This window comes from Leucoraja erinacea, chromosome 7, assembly GCF_028641065.1.
Source record: "Leucoraja erinacea ecotype New England chromosome 7, Leri_hhj_1, whole genome shotgun sequence".
Classification (NCBI taxonomy): Eukaryota; Metazoa; Chordata; class Chondrichthyes; order Rajiformes; family Rajidae; genus Leucoraja; species Leucoraja erinaceus.
In genome coordinates, this window is record NC_073383.1 from 47,594,645 (window position 1) to 47,610,761 (window position 16,117).

The 16,117-nt window shown below is 40.5% G+C and overlaps 1 protein-coding gene across 8 annotated transcripts in view; it reads right to left on the bottom strand.

Moving 5' to 3' along the window:
• hdac4 (histone deacetylase 4) overlaps window positions 1-16,117 on the bottom strand; it is a 356,629-nt gene that overhangs the window by 141,213 nt on the left and 199,299 nt on the right. The gene's annotated exons all lie outside the window — the stretch shown is intronic.

Below are 16,117 nucleotides of genomic sequence, written 5' to 3' on the forward strand. Positions count from 1 at the left end.
ACACATCGAGCTGCCCTGGATCTGACAGATTCCATTTTCACCCAAGAACTGCACATGCGCACTTCCTGTCACTGGATAGCAATTGTGAATGGGGCTATAAACTGTATATGTATAGGATCTAATTCAGTACTGAATACAACAGTTCTCAGTATCCTCCTGGCCCATATAACTCATCACTGCATGAATACAATTCATTGTATTAATATAAGCAATTAAAGAAGTTCAAATTATTTTATTAAGTAATTTCTGTCAGATTAGTGTTGGCGTAGCAAGAACAAAGAAAGGGAAAGAGCTCACTGAATACAACTTTCGCTTCATCCTTAAAGGTGCAGGAGGGCTCTTCCTAAATTCAACAAGTTACCTTTTCTTTCTTTTAATATTATTAATGAATATTTAGACCAGTGTGTAATATGACACACATTTAGCCATAAAGCTATTGTAAAATCCTTTTCTCCATGCATACTTTTGATGTAATGGAAACAACCATATGGTTAATATAGACAGAAACGTGTAAACATTCAAGTTTTCTGCAGTGTGCTGCATCTTAACTCTTCATAATTGCTGGTCTAGATGTGATTTGTAAAATTTACATAGATATTCTCACTATATATTTGTTTTAAAAAGGTAACATTCGTCCTCCTTTCAAAATGTACAGGGTTGGTCGAAGTTCTCTATTAATTACTGATACTTCCGTAAGGCACCAGAGGGCACCTGGTACCCTTAGACTCCATATAAGAAAAAGGTAATGCCTTTAAAAATATGGACTATAAGAAAAAGTGCTGGGAAAGAAAACTGCATGTGCAATAAATATTATGTATGTGAAAGGATATCAGAGAAAAGCGATGGAAGAATGTAAAAATTCTGAAAAAAGTAAAATAATGGGGCTAAAGATTGAATAGTCCATTGAACACCATGCCCAGGGTTTTAAAGGAGGTCTGTTGATGTATTAATAGGGATATTTTAAAGTTCCCTAGATCCCAGATACAGTGCCCACCATAATGTTTGGGCCAAAGACGCATCATTTTTTTATTTGTCTCTGTACTCCACAATTTGAGATTTGTTATAGAAAAAAGCACATGTGGTTAAAGTGCTCAATGTCAGAATTTAATAAAGGTCATTTTAATACTTTTTGGTGTCCTTGAAATTACAGCAGTGCTTATACATAGTCCCCCCATTTCAGGGCACCATAATGTTCGGGACACAGCAATGTCATGTAAATGAAAGTAGTCATGTTTAGTATTTTGTTGCATATCCTTTGCATGCAATGACTGCTTGAAGTCTGCGATTCGTGGACATCACCAGTTGCTGGGTGTCTTCTCTGGTGATGCTCTGCCAGGCCTGTATTGCAGCCATCTTTAGCTTATGCTTGTTTTGGCAGCTAGTCCCCTTCAGTTTTCTCTTCAGCATATAAAAGGGTTGCTCAATTGGGTTCAGAGCGGGTGATTGACTTGGCCACTCAAGAATTGACCATTTTTTAGCTTTGAAAAACTCCTTTGTTACTTTAGCAGTATGTTTGGGATCATTGTCTTGCTGTAGAATGAACTGCTGACCAATGAGTTTTGAGGCATTTGTTTGAACTTGAGCAGATAGGATGTGCCTATACACTTCAGAATTCATTATGCTACTACCATCAGCAGTTGTATCATCAATGAAGATAAGTGAGCCAGTACCTTCAGCAGCCATACATGCCCAGGCCACAACAATCCTCCCACCATGTTTCACAGATAAGGTGGTATGCTTTGGATCTGGGGCAGTTCCTTCTCTCCTCCATACTTTGCTCTTGCCATCACTCTGATATGTTAATCATTGTCTCATCTGTCCACAAGACAAATTGGAACCTTGCAATCCTATTTTTGCGGCTAACCAGTGGTTTGCATCTTGCAGTGTCGCCTCTGTATTTCTGTTCATGAGATCTTCTGCGGACAGTGGTCATTGCCAAATGCACACCTGACTCCTGAAGAGTGTTTCTGATCTGTCTGACAGGTGTTTGGGTTTTTTCCTTTATCATAGAGAGAATTCTTCTGTCATCAGCTGTGGAGGTCGTCCTTGGCCTGCCAGTCCCTTTGCGATTAGTAAGCTCACCAGTGCTCTATTTCTTCTTAATAATGTTCCAAACAGTTGATTTTGGTAAGCCTAAGGTTTGGCTGATGTGTCTAACAGTTTTATTCTTGTTTCTCAGTCTCATACTGACTTCTTTGACTTTCATTGACACAACTTTGGTCCTCATGTTGATAAACAGCAATAAAAGTTTTCAAAGGTGATGGAAAAACTGGAGGAAAGACGATGTGCAGAGAGCTCTCTTATACCTGCATTAAGGAGGCAATTATTACGCACCTGAGCAACTACAAACATATGTGAAATCATGTGTCCCAAACATTATGGTGCCCTGAAATGGGGGAACTATGTATAAACATGGTGAAATGTATAACCAAAAATGTATAAAAATTGCTTTTATTAAAATCTGACAATGTGCACTAACCACATGTGATTTTTTTCTATTACAAATCTCAAATTGTGAAGTACAGAGGCAAATAAAAAAATGATGGGTCTTGGTCCCAAACATTATGGAACGCACTGTAGTTCCATGGAAATATAACTACTATTCAAGGCAGAAAAGAGACAGCAAGCAGGGAAATACGTCAGACCTTAGAAACCCTGAAACAGAGTCAACATAGTTAATGAAAGAAAAACTATATTTGACAAATTTAGTAACATTTTATTAGAGATATAGTTCCCATGGTAGAGAATGATAATCCTTTGTTATAACCTGGATACATTTTATTTGTATTTCCAAATGCTTTTGGAAGAAAAGTGCTTCAAACAAGGAGAACTTCGGTGGTGGGTATGATGCTGGGAGTCAATTATATAAGATGAAATAGCGGCACAGTAACAGGATCGGTCTGAGTCAGCAGGAATTTACGAAGGGAAAATCATGCTTGACTAATCTTCTGGAATTTTTTGAGGATGTAACTAGGAAAATGGACACAGGAGAGCCAGTGGATGTAGTGTATACCTGGACTTTCAGAAAGCCTTTGATAAGGTCCCACTTAGGAGATTAGTGGGCAAAATTAGAGCACATGATATTGGGGGTAGGGTACTGACATGGATAGAAAATTGGTGAGCAGACAGGAAAACAAAGAATAGGGATTAACGGGTCCCTTTCAGAATGGCATGCAGTGACTCGTGGGGTACCGCAAGGCTCGGTTCTGGGACTGCAGCTATTTACATTATACATTAATGATTTAGATGAAGGGATTAAAAGTAACATTAGTAAATTTGCAGATGACACAAAGCTGGGTGGCTGTGAACTGTGAGGAGGATGCTATGAGGATGCAGGAGGACTTGGACAGGTTGGGAGCGTGGGCAGATGCAATTTGATATGGATAAATGTGAGGTTATCCACTTTGGTGGCAAGAACAGGAAGGCAGATTATTATCTGAATGGTGACAAATTCGGAAAAGGCGAGGTACAACGAGATCTTGGTAACCTTGTTCATCAGTCACCGAAAGTAAGTATGCAGGTACAGCAAGCAGTCAAGAAAGCTAATGGCATGTTGGTCTTCATAACAAGAGGAGTTGAGAGGAACAAAGAGGTCCTTCTGCAGTTGTACAGGGCCCTAGTGAGACCACACCTGGAGTATTGTGTGCAGTTTTAGTCTCCAAATTTGAGGAATGACATTCTTGCTATTGAGGGAATGCAGCGTAGGTTCACGAGTTTAATTCCCGGGATGGTGGGACTGTCATATTTTTGAAGAATGGTGTGAACTGGGCTTGTATACACTGGAATTTAGAAGGATGAGAGGGGATCTTATTGAAACATATAAGATTATTAAGGGTTTGGACACGTTAGAGGCAGGAAACATGTTCCCGATGTTAGGGGAGTCCAGAACCAGGGGCCACAGTTTAAGAATAAGGGATAGGATTGATGTTTGAGGTGCAGCTGTTTTCAATCTATATTAATGATTTAGATGAAGGGTCAGTGTATTATATCAAAGTTAGGGATAATACAATAAATAAATGGATATATGAGAAGGATATAAAGTGGTAGCATAAAAGAAATACAGTAAAACTGGTAATCTACTGTCTGTCTACTGAGAAATCCCAGGGATTTAACATGTGGCTCACAGGATGCAATATGCAATGCTCCATTCCAACTCACAGGGGCACTGTTTCCTGTACTCCCTTTATACCTATGGAGTTCATTGGAAAATGTATAATAGTACTATTTCACAACTGAAAAAAGTGAATGAAAGATGTATTAGTGTATTAGTAGGAATAACATCCAGTAGGCAGAAAAATCTGTCAGTCCAAAATCCTGAGCCTTCTGGATTATCAAAGTTTCACTATAAACAGTTTAAATAAGACAAGCAGAATATGAAGGAAAGTGTGCTTGCCTGCTTTAGAAGAACAGATAAGATGCCAGACTCTTGATCTCACAGAAGAAACACAAAGTTAGCATGCATGTATAGAAAGTAATTAGAGGTGAATGGGTTGACCTTTATTTCAAGGTGGAGTCCAAAAATAAGGAGATCAAATCAGGAACTTATTGGAATTTGATGAGAACCCAACATGTGTGCTACATGTGGTTTTGTCCACTTATTGGAGTCAGTATTGGGAAGGGTCTCTGGATATCTTCTATGCAAGAAGGGTTACCTTATAAGGAAAGATCAGGTAGATTGAGCCTAAACTCTCAAGTGTTTTGAAAAATGAGAGACAATCCTATTGAAATTTACAAAGTCTAAGGAGCGTTGATGGTGAGGAGATGCCTCATCTGGTTTTGTTGGGACCGGGTATGGAGAAGTGAGTTAGAATGAGGAGATGTATAGTCTTATTGTTATATATAGCAAGATGCTACTAAGAATAGTCTACAAGACGCAATGATCATTCTGGCACAAATTACATTTGTTATTAGGTTAAATCAACTGTCCAAGACCATGACACAATATATGATAAATCCATGTTTCAGTCCATTTCCACAACTCAGCGTACATAATTTGGATAACAAAGATAAAGGTGATGTACAAATTGCAATATTGTCTTTCATCACACAGTAGAATAGAAAATAGAAGCTAGTTCAGCTGCAATTGTAGATACTTAATGCAAACAGAAAATAAACCGTACATCCAGTAAGGTAAGAACATTTATTTTCAATTTAAGATGGTTAGTAATTATGTGACATATTACAAAAGCTTTGGTAGTTTGACACAACTTGGTTGATTTCTATAACCTGGATCAGTTTTAAAAGTATGCTCGAATCCAAATGTCAACAACTATAAATGGACCACTTGCAAGTGTTTTTTAGTTTATTTAAAAAAAATGCTGAGCAAAGAAATTATGAAAACCACTATGCTTCTCTTTCTAAATTAAAGCCCAAAGAATCCAAATATGTGGTCATCATGGTTCATTAGGTACTACATAAATATATCTCTCAAATGATTTAGTTAAAGCCACAATATTTTGTCTCCGCTATCTGATAAGGAAGATTGCAGAAACTTGGCACTGTGCTGGGTGGCACTTTTGGAAAAAAAAATACCATTGCTCAAAAATACAGCATGAAAACGGAATATTTAAGTTTGTATTGTCTATTTTCATGCTCAAAGCGTATATTTGTTATTACAGTAAGTACTACATTCATTATCCATATGATATCCTGGGTAAGTACATCAGCGAATTAAATAAATTTATACAGGAAAGCTGTAGAAAACTGAGAAATATAGACACAAAGCATGGGAGTACTTAACGGTCAGGCAGCATCTCTGGAGAAACATTACCCATCCATGTTATCTAGAGATATTACCTGACCTGCTGAGTTACTCCAGCACTTTGCATCTTTATTTGTAAACCAACATCTGCAGTTCCATGTATTTGTAGAAAAATGAACTTTGGCAAAACTGTCAATGAATGGTTTCATTTAAATAGCATTATTCTGGTAACTATATCACCTTGCATTCAGATGGTAATATTATCAAGTTCCTTACTCAACAACAAATTCAAAAGGACATCCATCATAAAAGCAAATTAATTTTGCTAATGTCTTCAAAAATCAGTAGCGTCATTACCTTTTGAAATACGTCAAAATTTATATTTCTGATTAAAAACAACCCTATTTTGACTTTTAACGACAAAAATGAATGGAACCTTACAATTTGTGCATAATCAATTACATTTAGAGATATTTAATTTCTATACATGACCTCTTGTTAGTAAAAAGTCTTAATGGTTAGGGTTGACCAAAAATCTTATCCATAAATCAACTAAATCAACAAAAATGAAACATCAAATAAATCTAGATGTGAACAACACTTCTGCAAAACTAAGCAATATTAAGAATATCTTTGGCATAATTATTACTTCTTTACATCATCATCTGAACAATAAAATGAAAACTGTCGTAATCCTGGGCCTTCAGAAACTGTGCACTTTCTCTCAAGTGCTTGCTCAGGAAGCCTCTTGTTTCCCCATCATGAATTACATGTCAATTGCAAGGCCCTTTAGTTCAGTATGTATTCAGGTTTTAATGGCAAGTTGTAAGAATATTCTATTTGATTGTGCGTGGGTGCTAGACAATGAATGTGCAGTCAGAGCGGGAGAGATTGGTCTGCTGTTTAACAGGAAGTGTGTGTGGGCAGATGACAAAGATCACCTCTTCATCTCGAGAATCAGAACATTTAATGTTAAGCTCAACAAAGCAGCTACACAAATTACAGGCTTCTTAGTGCCAGCCCACTCAAACAGTTTCAGCTTCCTTTGAATTTCAGCTACTTTCAATGGTAGAAGCTTTGTTGTTCCTAAACAGTGGTGACCTATACAAAACGCCTCTAATTTTTCATCTTACAACTGGGCTGCTTTCATTCATTTTTGTCAATGCATCTAATTTGCTATTACCTATTTGAAATATTGTACTTCACTGAAATATGCACTAAACATACAATCAGAACTGCTCACATATAATTTAAATCTTATCATCTACGCATTAGGGACAATCCTATTAAGTATAACATTAACACAAAATACTATTCTGATTTTATTCACATCTTTGTCATTCCTAAACAGTCCATTCTATCAAGCCTCCCAAAGCTGTATAGCAAGTAGCCATTATAACACGATAAAACATAATAACGTAACATTATTATAAGGTTACGTAAAAAATAATATTTCAATATCAATAAATGCAACGCCAATGTTGTTAGATTATTCTAAACTCTCATGAAATTTCACTAGCTCAGTCTGCTTTTCTTTCCTGAGCTGCTAATATGTTGAATTGATCACAATTGCATATTACTATTAAGAGCTTGAAACTTCAATATCGTAAAGCAGAGAAAAAGTATTATCCTCTCAATGGATAATCATTAATCAAATGGGGGTGGGGAGTTGTGGGGGCGGGACGGTTATGGGGGCGTGGGATGTGTGGGGGTTGGGTGTGTGTGTGGGTGGGGGGGGCTTGTGTGGGGGGGAGGGGTATGTGGGCAGGGGATGGGTATGTGGGGGTAGAGGGATGTGTGGGCAGGGTGGAGTGAGCTCAGAGAAAAGACGGGGAAGAGCCATGGGGGAGAGGGCACATCACGGGGAGGGGGGGGAGGAACCAGCGAGGGGGACCAGAGGGGTAGTGGCTGGAATTGGCGGTGCGATGATGACTAACAGCTGGTCGTTCTCCTCCGCCAGGATCAGAGTCTCCGATTTTCGTTTGGCGACATCTCCGACTCTGGGCTGGGCCGGGCTACGGTCTCCCATACTGGGCTGGGTCGGGTTCTCCGACGCTGGGCTGCTTGGGGCTGGGTCGCTTCGGGTCCCTCTGAAAATTGTGTCCGGTTGGAAACCTCTGCCGGCCAACCTCAGCTCGAGTAAAGACGCGATGGCGCAGAAAGGGGCGGACCGTCCCGTGGAGTGACAGGGGAAGAGACTAATTTGCACAGCGCTGAATGGAAGAAGAGATCGATCTGCGCATGCGCGGTTTTTAAGATTTTTAAACCTCACAAACTTTTACGACATTCAACCGATCGGAACGATACTTGGTGCACTCGCAGCGCAGGAGAACTGTGAGTGAATTGGCGAAAATCGTAGCGCTATCGTGAACCGATTTTGCGCAAATAGAAAGACTGCCAAACCCGAACATAACACAATCAGAGTTTTAGTTATGTATAGATTCTTATAGATATATTCACATATCCATAAATGCAACAGACACCATAAATGTAACATGATGTACTATTTCTCACTTTCTTATTACTTTATGTTTTAACCCCTAACAGTTATCTGAAGGCATAGACTATTCTAGGTATTAATGGATTAAGAAATGAAATCAGAACAGGATAGTGAAATTTCTTAAGATAGACACAAAAAGCTGGAGTAACTCAGCGGGACAGGCAATATCTCTGGAGAGAAGGAATGGGTGAGGTTTCGGGTAGGGACCCTTCTTCAGACTAGCTAGGGATAAGGAAAACGAGAGATATAGACGATGATGTAGAGAGATAAAGAACAATGAATGAAAGATACGCAAAAAAGTAATGATGATAAAGGAAACAGGCCATTGTTAGCTGTTTGTTTAAGAAGGAACTGCAGATGCTGGAAAAGTAGACAAAAATACTGGAGAAACTCAGCGGGTGAGGCAGCATCTATGGAGCGAAGGAAATAGGCAATGTTTCAGGCTGATGTGAGGGTGAGGGGCGCTGGATGAAGAAAGGAAGAGGTGCAGCCAGAGGGCTGAGGGAGAGCTGAAAGGGGAGGAGAAAGTAAGGACTATCTGAAATTAGAGGAGTCACTGTTCATACCGCTGGGGTGCAAACTGCCCAAGCAAAATACGAGTTGCTGCTCCTCCAATTCACAGTGGTCCTCACTCTGGCAATGGAGGAGGCCCAGGACAGAAAGATTGGATTCGGAATGGGAGGGGGAGTTGAAGTGCTGAGCCAGCGGGAGATCGGGTTGGTTATTGCGAACCGAGCGGAGGTGTTCAGCAAAGTGATGTTTGGTCTCACCGATGTGGAGCAGCTGACATCTAGAGCAGCGGATGCAATAGATGAGGTTGGAGGAGGTGCAGGTGAACCTTTACCGCACCTGGAAGGACTGCTTGGGTCCTTGAATGGAGTCACGGGGGGAGGTAAAGCAACAAGTGTAGCATTTTTTGCGGTTGCAAGGGAAAGTGCCAGGTGGTTCAGGTGGGAAGGGACGAATTGCCCAGGGAGTTACGGAGGGAGCGGTTTCTGCGGAACGCAGACAGGGGAGGAGATGGGAAGATGTGGCAATTGGTGGGATCATGTGATCCCAGAGCCCGGAGGGGGAGAGAAAAAAAAGAGAGAGGGAGCGCCCAGGGAGGCGGGGGGGAGAGAGCCCGTGGTAGGGGGAAAGAGAGAGAGCTTGGGGGGGAGAGGGAGAGGAGGAAGGGGAGAGGAGGAGGGGGAGAGGGACCACTAGTACAGGGCGCGACTTGCTCTTTCCTCACTCGCAGCGTGTGTTGCAGTCGGAATAACGAGCGGGCCGCGAGACGACGTCACTCACAGCGCGTGAACACAACGTGCAGCCATTGTGATGTCATCATGTCAGAATTTCTAAGTTATTTGAAATTCTTGAACATTTTGATTAATAACTGGAGAAATAATGCATTCATTTTTCAGATAAGGCGAATTTTGACTTCACGGGATAAATCTCTACAGGAATATGTAAAAATGTTACCATTAGAGCGTCGTTTTTTTCAAGCAATATGATTATAGACACATACACACACATCCAAGATCAGTGTTTTATAAGTATATAGATGGATAGGAAGGGTTCAGCAAGCTATGCGTCAAATGGGACTCGCCCAGTATGCAAACTTAGTCGGTATGGATAAGATAGGTTGAAGGACCCATTTCCGTGCTGGACGGTTTTAGCCTCTTCAATAGGAATTTCTTTCTCTAGGCTGGATACAGCAAATGAAAGAAAATGTGAGGGAAAGGGTGGTTAGAAAGCTTATTGTTATTTCTCGTTGCAAAATTACTGTAGGAATTGATCTGCAATGTCAATGGAATTCTGTATGTTGTAGAAACTGCCAACTACTTGTATTGTTGCATTATCATTCAGAAAACACACAAATTTGGTCAATTTTGAAGATGTGAGCAGACAGGAAGAAGTGGAAAAGAAGGTACGTGCATATAGAACATAACAGTATCACACCTTCCACCCTGCACTTAATCCATATCCACCATTCCTTGCATATCCATGTGCCTATCTAAAAGCATCTTAAACACTATTCTATCTGCTTCAACCTGTTGCAGTGTGTTCCAGACACCAACCACTCTCGGTAGAAAACCTATCCTGTACATCTTTCTATCCATACATAACTAAAACTCTGATCATGTGCTCTTCCGGTTTGCGTGGTTTTTGTATTTGTGCATAAACGGTAGACGATAGCGCTACGATTTTTCACCACCTTATTCACCATTCCCCTGTGCTACTAGTGCAACAAGTTTTGTTCCGATCGATGGTATATTTTAAAAGTTATTAAGGTTTAAAAATCTTAAAAACCACGCATGCTCAGATTGGTCTCTTCTCCTGTGTCAGCGCCATGCAAATTAGTCTCCTCTCCTGCCAGTAAAAGCCACAGCCAGGACGGCGACGCCCAGACCCGCCTCACTCACAAACTCCTCTCTCCCCTCCTCACGGTAACTTGTCTACCATCTCCCTCACCACCGGCAGTGGCATGTGTTCAAATCACTGCCAAATATGGCTATCCTAACTCTACTGGTAGAACAATGGACCACCAAAATTAACATCAAAGTGTTCATTTCAAAGCAATGGAGATACAAGGAACAGCAGATGCTGGTTTACAAAAAGTCCCAGCCATGTCTTCCAGAGATGATGCCTGACCCACTGAGTTTCTCCAGCACTTACTCCAGTATTTGTTTCCACTTCAAAGCAATGGCACAGGTGCCAGAATAGTTGCTTTCTTCACTGACTATGAACTGGAGACACTTCATCTTGGCAAAATGGAGATTGTTGTTTTCTAAGTAGTCAGTGGATGCCTTTGACAGATGTACACATATATGGTAACTACATATTTTAAAATAGTTTGTTTGTCTAGTAGAGACAGTAAAGGTGGTATCCCCTTTTCACTGTAATATTCTCATGGCTAACTATTTTGTTTTCCTCAAAGAAAGTAAATATATATTCCAGGGTACGGCAGCTTTGGTTTTGCTGCTAATGGGTTTCACGAGCCTACAACACATGTGAAGTATTCACCATAGAATAGAAAAGTTTCTATTGATTCTGCTAAATACACTGCGTGGAGAGCCGATTGAGTGAAAATATCTGGCAGTTTACAAGTTGTCATACAGGTGCTGTGCTTAACACTATTTATCTTCAGCTTTTCGATCTCTTTTTATTTTTATTTGAAAATAAACTTAGGAAACTGTTGAGCAAGTAGGGTGCACATATTCTTCATTTTTTAAATGACAAGAGCAAGACAAACACGTATGTGAACAGTCACAAAAATAATTGACTACAATGAAATTTGATTAAACAGCAGGTTTAACTCAGTAAGCCAATAGCCTTCCATTCATTTACTCATGAAAGTAGCCTGCAAGTTAACAAAAATGAAGAGACTTTGTAGCCACTTTTGAAACACCGTCACGTTGTGATGCAAGAAACATTTACATCCACGTGTGGACAATTTTGCTTTTTATCTAAAAATCATAACCTCCAACAATTCTGCCCGGAAGGTCTTAGTTTAAATTTTGTGTTGTAATTCTAGTAGTGGGACTTGAACCAACAATTTTCCGATACACAGATATGAATTTGATCATGAGTATGAAGCCCAGACTGAAAGTTTTAATTCCTTGTTTCTGCACTGCGTCTGAAAGAAAACTTGTTGAAACTGACATTTTTGGTTTGGGAGTCAGCAAGTAGGAAGGTGCAACAGGGTTTGGTGTTGGTAAGGTGTTCACAATCTTTATCAATGATTGTGATAAGGAAATCAACTGTAAAATATCTATGTTTGTTGATTTTACTAAACTGGATTCACATTGGGCTGTGAAGCGGATTTCAGGTTAGTGAATGGGCAAGGATGGAGCAGATAGTATGTAATCTAGGAAAGTGTAAGGTCATCCACTTTGGTAGAAAAAAATAAGAACACATAGTACAAGGAATTGTGGAGGCAGCCAGTACATTGTTTTTTATTACAAGAGGATAAAATAGCAGACCTTGTTTCAATCATAAAAAATCCTAAGCAAGATCACATTTGAAATATTGCAAATAGGTCTAATTTGCTTAATTGAGGAAGGATATTTTTGCAATAGAGGGAATGTTGTAAACAAAATATATAACTCAACCTTAAATCTACTAGTGGCATTCCCTAATTGCAATGAATGTTTGGCCTGCAAGATCAAAAAAAGCATATTCATTGAGAGAGAAAGGAGTGAGGTAATACTGGGTACATCTTAAAAAGCTTAGTGAAGCTTTATACTTTCAGTTGAATATGTGCTAATCAAGCAGGGAACTTTAAAACTATGTTTTTGTTAAACCTTTACCGATTCACCAGATTGATTCCTTAGATGGCACGTTCTGTCAGAGAGATTAAGTTTCATTTGAAGATCCAAAATTCTTATACGGTTTGACTAGGTAGATGCAAGGATAAATAATTGCCCTCTATTATACTCTTGCCTGTGCAGTCTAGATGAGGTATATGACTTCACCTCAAATGCATCTCTCTCCTTCATAATAAAGTTCATACAGTGTCCTGCATAATGTTTGGGACAAAGACCCATCATTTATTTATTTGCCTCTGTACTCCACTTAATTTATTCCATTTAAGAATGATGGAGGCCACTGTGCTCTTCAGGACATGCAATGCTGCAGAAATGTTATACCCTTCTTCAGATCTGTGTCTCGACACAATCCTGTTTCGGAGGTCTACGGACAATTCCATCATCTTCATGGCTTGGTTTTTGCTCTGACATGCACTGTCAACTGTGGGATCTTATATGGACAGGTGTGTGCCTTTCCAAATCTTGGCCAATCAATTTAATTTACCACTTGTGAACTCCAATCAACTTGTAGAAACATCTCAAGGATAATCAATGGAAACAGGATGCACCAAAGCTCAATTTGAGTGTTATAGCAAAGGGTCTGAATATTTATGTAAATGTGATATTTCAGTTATTTCTTTTTAATTACTTTGCAAACTTTTCTAAACACCTGCTTTAGCTTTTTTAAATTATGTTTTGTATGTAGATTGATGATTAAAAAAAAGAATTTAAGTCTCTTCCCCGTCACTCCGCCCCTTCCTGCGCCATCGCATCTTTACAGGAGCTGATGATGGCCGGCGGAGGTTTCCAACAAGACTTTCGAAGGGATCCAAAGCAGCCCTGCCCAGCCCCGCCCCAAGCAGCAGCCCAGTGTCGGAGACCCAACCCAGCCCAGCCCAGCGTGGGAGATCCAGCCCAGAGTCGGAGACCCAGCCCAGCCTGGAGTTGGAGTTGTTGCCGGTGTCGCCAAACAGAAAGCGGAGACACTGATCCAGGCGGAGAACGACCAGCGATCAGCGCTCGCTGTGAGTCCCCATCGCACCACCAATTCAAGCCACTACCCCTCTGGTCCCCCACGCTGGCTCCTCCCCCTCCCCCATGATGCCCCGTCCCCCATGGCTCTTCCCCGTGTTTTTTCTCCGAGCTCACTCCCCCCCCCCCACCCACACACCCCTCCCCCCCCACACAAAACCCCCGCTCACACACTCCCCTCCCAAAAACACACACCCCCCACACATCCCGCCGCCCACCCCCCCCCCCCCCACAACCCCCCCACACACACACACCCCACACACCCCCTCCTACACACCGCCCCGTCCACAAACACCCCACACCCACAGCCCCCCCCGCCACCCTCCCTAACATCCTCTCCGCCCTTCTACACCTCCCCGTCCACACACCCCCCCCCCCCCCCCCCCCCCCCCCCCCACTTTCCCACTTCCCTCCCCTCCCACACATGAAGTGGTGGGGGAGGGAGTGCTCGGGGATGAGGGGAAATGAGCCACGCCTGCGCAGTTAGGGGCTATGTGTGAGTGGTGGAATATTGCATTGGGGGAAACGGGTGAGTGGTGGAATATTGAGTTGGGGAATGGGCTGCTTTGGGGGACCAGGCCTCCCGTGTGACAGGGGCATAATGGGTCCCACTTAGTCTAGTATATATATATAGCAAAACCAGAATAGGCACAAATAAAGTTATTTGGCCATGCATGTAAACTGGCAGGTCAACAGAGTCTTGTATAATAAATGGATATATTTATTTTTGATTTTCAACTAGCGAACTGCTAGCAGTTCAGTATATATGTCCTAGTATAGGCACATTAACTTAAGCAGCTAATTGAAATAATATTGACATTATTTTACTGCTTAACATCCCTTTGCCTTGTTGAATTTAGTTCACTCATATGTATGTACTATTGCCAGCTATGATTTGAGGGAATTTCATCTAGTCATCCAGATACAACTTCAAAACTAATCAAGGCATCAAAAGCATTAATTCTGTGTGTGCTGGATTTTGGCATGTCAACCATTTGAATGTCACTTTGGGGTTGTGAGCAATACAAGATGGAAGGTTTAAAATTACATTACCATCTAATTATAACAGCCTAGCATACAAAGGAAAGAAAATACTGGTAAATTATTCTTATTTATGCTTTGCTTTGTCATCATTTCAATACTTAAGTGAGGGAAAGTATAAAATAGCATGAGTTAATCAAGTTTTATATTTTTATTGATCAAGCTTAAAGAGAACAGTATGCACTTATTTAATAAATTCAAATACAGCAAAATTTCCTCAAAGAGAACTGAATAGGTTGAGCTCCAAGATCACTGGCCTTGCATCCAGTCCATATGAAGCCTTTATCATGCGCTGCTACATTACAATCTGCATTTAGTTTGATGCGTCTTATTGATGTCAATTTGCAGATACTTTCAGTGAAAGGAAACTACAATTTAGCACCATGTTGGTGGTTTTGACTAACTGAAAGAAGTCTGCCTTAAAAATTCAACTTCAGTGCACTTAAAACAAATCTAGAACCTCAATTGTTTACTAAAGTCTGAGCTGTATTCAAATCAGTGATATAGGGAAAATAACAAAATGTCACAAAAACATCTGTAATTAGACTATCTTCTGCCATTTTCAAGGCGATTCTATCATTTGGAAAGCATTGACAGAATTGGTCAAAGTCAGCATGGATTTGTGAAGGGGAAATCATGCTTGACTAATCTTCTGGAATTTTTTGAGGATTTAACAAGTAGAATGTGTAAGGGAGAGCCAGTGGATGTGGTGTGTCTGGACTTTCAAAGAGCCTTTGACAAAGTTCCACACAAGAGATTGGTGAGCATAATTAGAGCACATAGTATTGGGGGTAGGGTATTGACATGGATAGAGAACTGATTGGCAGACATGAAGCAAAGAGTAGGAATTAACGGGTCCTTTTCAGAATGGCAGGCAGTGACTAGTGGGGTGTCGCAAGGCTCAGTGCTAGGACCACAGTTACTTACAATATATATTGACGATTTAGTCAAAGGAATTAAATGTAACATCGGATGACACAAAGCTGTGTTATGAGGCTACACGGTGACTTGGATAGGTTGGGTGAGTGGCAGATGCATGGCAGAGGCAGTATAATGTGGATAAATGTGAGGTTATCCACTTTGTCTATGACTTGATTATACTCATGTATGGTATGATCTGATTTAATTCAATAGAGTGCAAACATACTATTCACTGTATCTTAGTGCATGTGACAATAATAAACAAATACATGCTCAATGCAATCCTAACTTCGTTCCATCAGAAATATTCCATTTGTTCTATCCACCCATTTCCCATCTTTCTGCAACTTAAGAGTTTTCTCTCTTTTCTAGTACTGACAAAGGTCTTTTAAATATTAACTCTGTTTATCTTTCCACTGATTCCAACTGGCCTGCTGAGCATTTCCTACCTACTCTGTCTTTATTGGAGGAGGTTTTTTTAATTTTAATGATTAAGCTTTGCCCTTACCTGATGATACTGTGAACTACAAGTCAAATGTGCAAAGAAACCAAATGGATAAGGATGTAACCAAATGGCAGGACTGCACCAACATAGCACCACCGTATAGTACTCTATGTCCCAATGCATTT